At 37.4% G+C, this 11,713-nt stretch overlaps 1 non-coding gene across 1 annotated transcript; it reads left to right on the top strand.

Moving 5' to 3' along the window:
- Positions 1-7,739: 7,739 nt before the first annotated feature.
- Positions 7,740-7,811, top strand: TRNAQ-CUG (transfer RNA glutamine (anticodon CUG)). The gene has a single exon. It is a non-coding gene; the product is annotated as a tRNA-Gln (tRNA).
- The last annotated feature ends 3,902 nt before the right edge of the window (positions 7,812-11,713 follow it).

Here is an 11,713-nt window from a genome sequence, read left to right as displayed (position 1 = left end):
GTACAATTTATGCCTCAAGGAATTAAGAAACCTAGAAACTTACAAGATTAAGAATCAAGAACAATATCACACAAGCTCTACAATTACCAAGAAAGAAGAATGCTAGGTACCACTCAAGAATAAAGTACCAAGGTCCTCAGATACAAAAACTCAAGAATGTTATGTAATACTCTAATCATGTCCAGAGTGACTCCTGAACTCGCACCACGCGGTGATTTCTAAGGCCCAAGTTTTCCTCTTCTAGGTGGGATGCGCTGCTCCATGTTTCCTTGCAGGATATCATGTTTGGCCTCACGTTTCCCTCACTTAGATGAGATGCCCTGTGTCATGTTATGGGTACCCAAAGATTTGTAGGATGCCATGTTCATGTATGTACTGATCATGTGACCATTATGGTCTATCATGGAGAGTAGTCTAGAGCCATGATGGAACAAGACGAGAGTAAGTTACCTTAGCCAAGAATCAAGAACCTCCTAAGACCTCCCACGGTACAATGTGCTCATGACTTAGACTACGCTGCTTGGAACGCATGAAGCCTTGAGCGTAGGTTTTCAGACTATGTCGCTTGGAACACATGAAGTCTTGGGCATATGTTTTCAGACTATATCGAACGACAAGCCCTAAGATGTGGGTTCAGACTACGTCGCTTGGAACACATGAAGCCTTAGACGTAGGTTAAGACAGTGTCACTCAAAAAGCATGAAGCCTTGGGCACAGGTTGTCAGGTACATGGCTAGTGCCGTAAATTCTAGGAGGAGTGCCTTCAAGAAAGAAACAATAATAGAACAAGAGCCTAGAAAGTACCAAGAACAAGACAAACATCAAGTACTAGAACATGGATCAAGATTCAAGTTCTAAGGACAAGAACCAAGAATAAATAACCAAGAACCAAGAACTATAGTACTAAGGCCCTTACAATCGCACAATCGTTGGCCCCGAAGGAGGGTGAATTATGAGATCCCACATCAATTTGAGAGAGAAAAGAATGCTAGCGAGGATGCTGAACACCGGAGGAGGGTGGATTGTTAGATCCCACATTCATTGGAGAGGGGAACGAAACACCCTTTATAAGGTTGTGAAAACTTCTCCCTAGAAGACACGTTTTACAAACTTGAGGGGTCCCGAATGGGAAAGCCCAAAGAGAATTAGACTGTTACAAATGGTATCAAAGCAAGACACCGGGCGGTATGCCAGTGAAAAAGCTGAGCCCCAAAGAGGGGTGGATTGTGAGATTCCACATCTATTGGAGAGAGGAACAAGTGTTAGCAAGGATGCTGGGCTTCGAAGGGGATGAATTGTGAGATCCCATTTCGAAGAGAGGAACAAGTGTCAGCGAGGATGCTGGAACCCGAAGGGGGATAGATTATGAGATCCCACATCGATTAGAGAGAGAAAGTGCCAGCGAGGATGTGGGGCCCTGAAGGGGGTTGATTGTGGATCCTACATCGATTGAAGAGAGGAACGAGTGCTAGTGAGGACCCTGGGCCCCGAAGGAGGGTGGATTGTGAGATCCCACATTCGTTGGAGATGGAAACAAAACATTCTTTATAAGGGTGTGGAAACCTCTTACTAGACACATTTTAAAAATCTTAAGGGAAAGCCCAAAAGGGAAAGCCTAAAGAGGACAATATCTGCCCGCGTTGAGCTTGGGCTGTTATATATACTAAGTTAAAACGAAGGTTAGTCTATGGCCCTCTTATAAGTATAATTGTATTCCAAATGTTTCAACTAGACCTATTACATGATCAAGGCTAAGAATATTCAAGAAACATTCATTCTTCATCCTCAAAATTGGACAGGCTCGATTCAACTTCTATTTCATGTGTTAGAAGTTGATTCGAGAGAGGAAGGACTATTTGGAGCATGGTAAGTCAATATTTGTAAGGTTGAAGTGGATGATGGAGTTTCTATAAATAGCACTTGATTCATAATTTATTTGTAATTTTTTTTTAATGAATGAAATTAAGCTCGGGAGACTTTCACCCTTATAAATTGAGCATCATCTTTGTAGTTTCTAAGTTTCATGCAATTCTTGTGGTAGATTGCAACCGAGCCATCAAATCAAGTCTTGATTAAGTTCAATTGTGGAGTGACTCAAAATGTTTAAAATCTTGCTTCTAGATCTTTTACGTTAACCGATAATCTAATTCTAGTTTTATAAATTGGTTTATATGAATTTTGTATAAGAAGGGGTTAATTTCTTTGATTCAAGAGTTTTTGCTTCAACAAAAGCTTGGATCGTTTTTGCTTCAACAAAAGCTTTGCTTCAACAAAAGCTTGGATCGTTTTTGTTTCAACAAAAACTTGGATCGTTCACTGAGGATTAACATTGTCTTATCAATTTGATATTAGAGCCTAGATTGCATGTCTGTGACCTACTCAATTGATTTTATCTTTTATTTATGCTGCTATTTATATGTTTTCAAATCTTTCCATTTAATTTGTTCTTTTCATTTCCAGTCTTCCTGATCTTTTGACTTTTTCTCATTTGGTTCTTAAACATCATATTTAGATCTTAAAAAAAAATCTAGAATTTTACTTATTCGGTTTATAAATTCTTATCATTAGACAATTTTCACATTTATTTGGAGATCAAATAAACTTTTGTTCACATTTTTCTTAAACCATCTAAATCTGAACGGTTGTGCTCCATAATTTTCTTTCATAATTTACACTTAAAATAATTTTTGAATTTGTCCAAATTTTATAAAAAAAAAAATTATCATTCTCTTATATTTTATTATTTAAAAGGAAATTTAGTCCAAATGGTTTCTTTTGGAAATTCATTGAGTGTGCAATTCTACACAAAAATAATTGTATCCCTTATTTGTTTGATCATTTATTATTTTATTTTGATGTGATTTCATAATTAACTTATCTTCATTGCCTTCAATCTTCAATAGCTTGCTACTATACGAATCCTTTATCCATATATTAGCCTACCTTGATCATAATTTAGTCACTTTTCCAAATAGCTTACCTTTATGTGTAATAAACACGAGTATTTCTGAGTGTAAAATCAGTGAGATGAGTGTGTGGGATCCTAAACATATTTAACTACTGTTTGTACAATCATGAACCAAGATGGTGAAATGGATGAGAGATTAATGAAGTTAGGTGGAGAGAAGCACAAGTCGAAGCCATTATTTGTTTGAATCAAGATATTAGTACCTTGACAAATCGAATGGAGCAAATTAAAATTGCTTTAGGTAATCGAAATAATCCTAAATGAAAGAGTTGAAAATGAAAAAGAATTCCAGGAGAATGAGGAGGACATGGAAGATAGGAGTCATTTGACACTTGTTACAAGAAGATTTCTTAAAACTCAAATTACAAAGAATGATGTTGATGATCAAAGAGACAACCTCAGACACGGTGTTTAGTTGAAGGGACTCCTTGTAGTCTTGTTATTGATACTAAAAGTTGTACCAATATAGTAAGTACCATGTTGATCAAAAGGTTGCAAATTCCAACCCAACAACATTCTAAACCTTACAGGCTTCAATGGCTCAATGATGGTAGAACAATGAAGGTAGTTTCTTAAGTTTTAATATCTTTTACTTTGGAAAAATATAAAGATGAAATTCTTTGTGATGTGTTACCCATGCTTGCTAGAGACATATTGCTTGGTCAACCTTGGTAATTTGATAGGAAAGTCATGTATGATTGTTATTTGAATAAGTATTCTTTTACAAAAGATGGTAAAAAAACTACTCTTGTACCTTTGAGTGACGCCAGATGTATAAAAAAAAAAAAAGTTAAGAAGAATTGTAAGAAAAAAAAAGTGAAAATTAGAGAAAATCAAAGAAAAAAAATATTGAAAACAAATGAAAAAAGAGATGGAATTGAAAAAAAAAAAAAAAAAAAAAAAAAGAAAAGAGAGTGAGTTGTTTGGCTAGAGTAGGAGAGGTGAAAAGACAATATTTTCACAAAAAAAAAACCATCTTTGTACTTGTACAAGGAAGGATGTTTGGTCACTAACGATAACAACTTGTCTTTACCTAATGTGTTTCGTTTTCTTTTAGAAGAACTTGAAGATTGTTCCAAAATGAAGTACCTAAAGAACTACCTCCCATTAGGATTCATGTAGGAGATATATGGAAAACAGCTTCCAAAACAAATTTTGGATTGTATGAATGGCTCGTTATGCCTTTTGGGTTAACTAATGCTCCTCGTACATTTATGCACTTAATGAATGAGGTGTTTGAGAAAATATTTGGGAAAACATGCTGCTGTATTTTGATGATATTTTAATTTATTCGAAGACATTGCATTAGCATGTGGAGGTTAAAGAAATTAGGGATTGGTCAACACCAAAAAAAAAATGCAAGTGAAGTTGGGAGGTTTCTTGGGTTAGCTCTATATAGGTGATTTATAAAAGATTTTAGTACCATTAGATGACTTAAAAGAATGTGGTTTTTAAATGGAAAAAGATGCAAGAAAATGCATTCAATGAGCTTAAAGAAAAACTTAATCAATGTACCATTAATTGTCTTGCCTAACTTTGATAAAACTTTTGAAATTTAGTATGATGCGAATGGATTGGATATAGGTGCCGTTGGGATGGAAGATGAAAAGTCTTTGATGTATTTTAGTGAAAAACTTAATGGGGCAGCATTAAGCTATCCTTTCTATGATAAATAATTGTTTGCTTTAGTACATTGCAGGTGTGACAACACTACTTATGGCCTAGAAAGTTTGTGATCCACTCTGATCATGAAATCTTGAAGTATCTTTAAGGGTCGAAGAAAATTGAACCGTAAATATGCAAAGTGGGTGGAGTTTATTGAAACATTTTCGTATGTAATCAAATATAAGAAATGTAAGGATAATATGTTAGCTCATGTATTATAAAAAAGGTACAACCTCTTCACTTTTCTTAGTGCGAAAATTCTTGAATTTGAGCATATTAAAGTATTAAATAAAGATGACTAAGACTTTAAAACTATTTATGCATCTTGTCTTCTAAAAAAAAAAAGCTGTGGAGGATTATTATGTGTTTCATGAATTTCTATTTAAGAGAAGTAAACTTCGTATTCTTAAATGTTAAGAGATTTGTTTGTAAAAGAAGCACATAAGGGTTGCTTAATGGGACATTTTAGGATTAATAAAACTTATAATATGTTGCATGAACACTTCTTTTTACCGAAGAGGAAGCACGATGTTCATAAGTTTTACCGCTAATGTTTTAAATCTAAAGAAGCAAAGTCTAGATCACAACCAAATGGATTGTAAACTCCTTTGAATGTATGTAATGAACCTTAGACTAATATATCTACGAATTTAGTAAAATTGCTCATTTTATTGAATGAATCAAAACAGATGATGCAACCCATGTTGATGATTTATTCTTTAGAGAAGTAGTAAAACTACATGGAAAATATTGTGGGTAAATTGAGTACCAAATTGTTGTTTTTAACTACATGTCATCCTTAGAATAATGGACAAACTGAGGTGGTTAATAGAATATTAAGAGCGTTGCTTAGGGATATTATTTCTAAGAATATTAAGTCTTAGGACGAATGTTCGTGATTTGTAGGGTTGCTGACTTATTATTTAGAGAAGTAGTAAATTACATGGAATCACTAGAATTATTCTTAATGACAGGGATGATAAATTTTTAAGCCACGTTTGGAGGTGGGGTAAATTGGATACCAAAATGTTGTTTTTAACTACATGTCATCCTAAGAATGATGGACAAACCGAGAGGGTTAATAGAACATTAAGAGTGCTGCTTCAGGCTATATTTCTAAGAATATTAAGTCTTGAGGAATGTTTGTCATTGGTAGAGTTTGCATATGATAGAATAATTCATAGTACCACTCATTTCTCTCGTTTTGAAGTTGTTTATGGATTTAATCCATTTATGCCTCTTGTTTTGCTATCTTATTCCTTCTAATATTCTTTTTAAGTGAAGCAGCTACAAGAAAGGAAGATTGGATCAAAACCTTGCACAAAAAGGTGAAGAAGAAAACTTAGAAACAAAATTTCAAAGCTCCTTCAAGAATTAACAAAGAACGAAAGGAACTCATTTTTTAATCCAGTAATTGAGTTTGGATACATTTTCGGAAAGAGTGATTCCCATGTCAAAGAAAGACATGGTTACATCCAAGAGGGGAGGACCCTTACCAAGTTCTTGAAATAATTAATAACAATTTTTGTAATTAATTGCCAAAGTTCTTGAAATAATTAATTACCAAATCTTCCTTTAGTTCTCTCTCCGCGAACACATGAGTGGGGCTATCAGATCGTTCATCTTGCTAGTAAATTTTGATGTAGTGTATCTCAACTAAGTGAGGAAAATAGGAGGCCCTCCTTATCCTCCTACTCATGATACATAAAAGAGGGAGAGGGGCATTGTCGCACACCGCATGATGGGAGATAATGGTCACTTTTGGGAATGAATCTTAGCAACTTATTTACCATGATATTCAATTGATCCTAGGTATATTCGTGGAACATGGTTTATAAATGAATATAGGCTTATACATTATATGATGGAGTAGCATCACAACTCATTAGTTTTAACTTAGGTACACATTAAATGGCAACCTAATGTGATCCCATGGGCGTAAAAACTTCCTAGCAACTTGATGAACCCCTTTCAAGGTCGTGTATAAAGTTTCACGTTACTTAGGTGTCTTAAAATTCGTAAAACGAGGTTATTTTGGGCGAAAGGGCATTATAGTTATTTTACACCTCTCGGTTTACCATCTTAGGCATACTCAATTGCTACTAATTTTCTTACGTAACTTTAGCACACAATAATATGCCAAGTATTAAAATTTCATAAGTAGCAGAGCTGATTGAGGGGGTTAATTTAATGTTACTTAATTTTTTAGCAAAACGAATGGTTTAGACCCTTAACTCACCGTTTGTAATATTTTTCTTTCATATACTATTAATTCATACTTGACTTAGGATATATGTTGAAATCTAAGCAATTCCCACAAGTATTTCTTAAGAAAACTCCAAGATATTTACTTACCTCTTGTCTGGTATTCGGAGCCTCGTTTCTTGAGCTTCTTGTATTTGATTTTCTCCAAATTTTCTTTGCAACTTCCTTAGTGAGTCAAGTTTTGGCCGCGGGTTGCAAATTGCTCACCAACCAAAAGGAATGATGGGTCGTGGGTTGGATGTAGTGATGGGTTGCCCGAGTTTGAACCAAATCCGACCCAATCCTATCGTCTTCTTCGCCTTATTCACGCGTCTTTCCATTTGCCTTTCTCTTTCTTCTCAAGACCTTTTGACTCCATTTTTTTTGTTGCTCCTCCGTTTAGATCTCAACTATGGTGAGTTCCTATTGGCTTGCCTTACCCTCCCACGACGTTGTAGTGTCTTGTACGTACCTACATAATGCGACTATCTTTATACCTTAGTTTAAAAAAATTGTGAGTTTGCCGACAGTGAAGAAAAACACAAGAGACGACGTGAATGCGAGTATCTTACGGTGAGTATGCTCGGAGTTATTGGCTAAAAAAGAATTGTAAAATAATTGGGCAAAGAAAATACTTCTTTCACTATTTTTCTAACCTATTTATGATGGCACCGCTACAAAAGAATGATAGAATAATTGTACACATAATCTAATATATTAATTGATTTTAATGTGTTGAAACCCTATCAAATACAAAACAGAAAAAACGATGACACACCAGTCGTTTTTAAACTTTTGAAAGTATATGAAGATACTATTTATTTTTTAAAGTTAAAGAGATTTATTTCACACAAATCATGGTGGTCCCATGGTCTAGTGGTTAGGACATTAGACTCTGAATCTAATAACCCGAGTTCAAATCTCGGTGGGACCTAATTTTATTGTTTGTGAATAGTAACTTAACACAAATAAATTAAATTAATTGATTTTAAAGTGTTGAAATCATATTAAATACAAAGAAGAACGAAATCAAAATATAGAAGATCCCAAATGTAGCAATAACAACCAATTTATGAAATATATGAGCCTTGTAATAGTGAAATGTGCATATCTGAGCCTTGCATATCTGAGCCTTGTAGTAGTGAAATGTGCATATCTTGCTTAGGATGCAAGGGACAACCACCCCTTCAATTCAAATGTAGCAATAAAATAATTTTTTATATTTAATAACACATAAAAAAAATAATGTCAACCTATGGTATTTGGTCTAGTGGTATGATTCTTTTCATAAGGAAAATTTTTATTCAATAGCAAGACATCAAGTAAGAACCCGTAATTGTGCCTTCATTAGTAAATATTTAGTAGGGTTAATTTGAGCTAGTTGAACAAATTACTAACTTATATGGTTACATTAGGAGAATTGTTAGTAGATTTAGTAGAACAAGTTAAACCTTAGGAGAATTGTTAGTAGAGTTAGAATAAGTTACTAACTTATGGAGTAACTATAGGAGAATTGGTAGTAGTTGAGAAATTGTAGATCAAGTTTTGTGGTTGTGGACTAAGTTTTGTGATTTAATTAAGAAGATTGTTAGCGGTTCTTAACTAGTTTAGGATATAAATACTGATTAGAAGTATGCCTTTTTCACTATAAATACTGATGAGAAGTATGCCTTTTTCACAACAACACAGCAACAAAGAGAATCGAAAAGCTAGGTGCTTAAGCTTTCTTTACTCCAAAAGATCTATCCCCTCAAGGTGTTCCTTTGCCTCTTTTACTTGTTCCAACATAATTTTGATCGAGGATCACATCCAACATTTGGTATTAGAGCTCCGAGGATTCCAAAAGAAAAAAAATGTTGTCACCATATAAAGTCACCGGAAGAGAAGTGACAACGATAAAAAGTAGAAAGGAGGGGAGTGTAAAGGTCTAGTGCCTCTTACTCACGAAGAGTAATTACACAACATCGTCGATAAAGATGCGTGTCAACTTAAGCATAAGGCGTGTGGGGTGCCATCGAGCATGGTGAAATTGAGGAGCATAAGGATAGGATGGCTCTTGCCACTATCTACCAAGTAGTCTCGGAGGACGTTCTTCTCATGTTGGCAGAGAAGGACTCAACAAAGACATTGTGGGAGATGCTGCAAACAATGCATATAGGTGTGAAACATGTCAAGGAAGCAAAGGTGCAGACCTTGAAGAGTCAGTTCGAGCTATCAGCATGAAAGACTGGTGAGTCGATAGACGACTTTACCATGAAGTTAATGACGATCGTTAGCGGAATCCGTTCATTAGGTGACATGGTGGAGGAGATCTTCGTTGTCAAGAAGTTCCTTCGAATTGTTTCTCCAAGATTCATGCAAATTGTTACCTCTATCGAGCAGTTCAGTGACCTCAAGAACATGTCAGTTGAGGAGTTCGTTGGTCGTCTTAAGGTCCATGAGGATAGACTTCGTGACTTTGAAGACAATGAGTAGGAAAAACACCTATTACTCACACATGAGGAGTGGCTCGCACAGACGAAAAAGAATGATGCGATTATTATAACAAGGAAAACAGATTTCGTGGATGTGGCCACCGTCACGGACATGGTCATGGACGTGGTGGCAGAGGAGGCCGTGACAATATATCACAAACTCATGATAATGTCAACCCCTAAAAGGACAAGAGTATGATCAACTATTACTCTTGGACACTATGCGGTAGAGTGTCGCAGGAAGAAGCGAGATGAGGAGACAAACCTCACACTCACGCACGATTAAGAGCCCACAAGAGTGATCAACTGTTACTCTTGTGGAAAATATGGGCACTATGCGGTAGAGTGTCGCAGGAAGAAGCGAGACTAGGAGGCAAACCTCACACTCATGCAATATTAAGAGCTCGCACTGATGTTGGCCAAGAAGATGCCCAACCTGTTGATGCTCAACGAAGAAAAGGTTGGTTGTGGCAAACCTTCTCACAAAAGAAGAAGACCGAGTGGAGATCAACATGTGGTACCTTGACAATGGAGCAAGCAACCACATGACCGGAGATCAAACAAAGTTCAAGGATCTTGATGAGAAGCTCATTGGAAATGCGAAGTTTGGCGATGGATCAATTGTACTGATCCAAGGCAAAGGATCCATCTTGTTCTAGTGCAAGAATGGTGAGCAACGGTTACTAACCAAGGTATACTATATCCCAAACTTGAAGAGTTACACTATTAGTCTTGGTCAGATGATGAAAGAAGGAAGCAGAGTGAAGTTAGCTGGCTCGTTCCTCAAGATGTTCGATAGAAATAAAACTTTGCTGATGATGGTAAAACAGTCGCACAACTGCTTGTACCAGATACTATTGAAGACCAGCCAACCCACCTCTTTATTGACGAAACTTGCAGACTCGACTTGGCTTAGGCATGCAAGACTTGGGCGTGTGAACTTTCAAATGCTCACAATGATGAGAGAAGAAGATGGCTACGGGACTACCCAAAATCATACATCTGAACCCACTATGTGAAAGTTTCCTAGTCTCCAAACAAGCAAGACTGTCGTTCCTAGCTCAAACAAGTGCCAATTTGGGCGAAATCTTCGTGCGTGAGGTCCATCATAAAAGAGTCAACAATCTCAAGTGAATGAAAATAAGATATCGAGTCTTCAGCAATCTCAGCGAATCTCTCACTCTCTCTCCTTTTACTTCCGCTAATTTTTCCTTCGAAGAAACCTTCGTTCGTCGACACTGTCTTCCGAATTGCTAGAGTCAAGTGGTATCAGAGCCTCTTTGAAGCGATCGGTAGTATACCATCACAAAAGAGCCAACCTATCAACAATCAAGTTGAATAGCTCAAGTGGTTAGAGTGTCGACCTTATAACACACAGGTCTCAGGTTCGAGTAGAAGAAAATGTAAAGTGTGAAAATAAGCACATCGTGGGGTCTATCTCGAGCAGGCTCGCTCACTCCTCCACTCCGTCGTTCAGTACTCGATGTTGACAAGGTCCAACTACAACGAGTGGGCCTTGTTGATGCGCCATTGTGCTGCCCCCAGAGATGTTGGCGTCTCTTTCCACCAAGCCGCACCCCACAATCGGTGAATGACCTAACAGCTCTTCAATCAGGAATCGGAGAATGAATCGGCCAGTTTACCCTGCCTGTTCATCAGTTCAGGTCATAAAGTCAAAGAAAGGTGAATGAGAAGGAAATAGAATTGTTCAACCGAGAGGTGAATGGCAAGGAGCGAAGGGTGAAGGTTCAGAAGTCATAGTCCAGGGCCAGCAGTTCCAATTAATCTACTTAATCTAGAGAAGGCCGAAAAGGCGGAGGACGAGTCAGCTCTCTTCATGGTAACTGCATGCGTCCCCAATTTCGATTCCAAATCCGACGACGATATGGGTCCTCCTCTAGCCGCAAAGGCGGTAAGAAGCCATGGATGTCCCACGCGCGGGAAAGATGGGAATCAAAAGAAGGAGTCGACCAATGGCAGGCGGCCGATCTGCTGGAGCAAGCTCAGGAATAAGGAGAAGGCCGAAAAGGCCCATGTGGCTCAATCCGAGGAGGACGAGCCAGCTCTCTTCATGGTAACTGCATGCGTCCCCAATTTCAATTCCAAATCCGACGACGATATGGGTCCTCCTCTAGCCGCAAAGGCGGTAAGAAGCCATGGATGTCCCACGCGCGGGAAATATGGGAATCAAAAGAAGGAGTCGACCAATGGCAGGCGGCCGATCTGCTGGAGCAAGCTCAGGAATAAGGAGAAGGCCGAAAAGGCCCATGTGGCTCAATCCGAGGAGGACGAGCCAGCTCTCTTCATGGTAACTGCATGCGTCCCCAATTTCGATTCCAAATCCGACGACGATGTTGAACCT

This window comes from Cucurbita pepo, chromosome 18 (assembly GCF_057944985.1).
Source record: "Cucurbita pepo subsp. pepo isolate OVF chromosome 18, ASM5794498v1, whole genome shotgun sequence".
NCBI classification, from domain to species: Eukaryota; Viridiplantae; Streptophyta; class Magnoliopsida; order Cucurbitales; family Cucurbitaceae; genus Cucurbita; species Cucurbita pepo.
The sequence above is the reverse complement of the archived record's forward strand: the minus strand, read 5'-3'. Positions and strand labels throughout refer to the sequence as shown.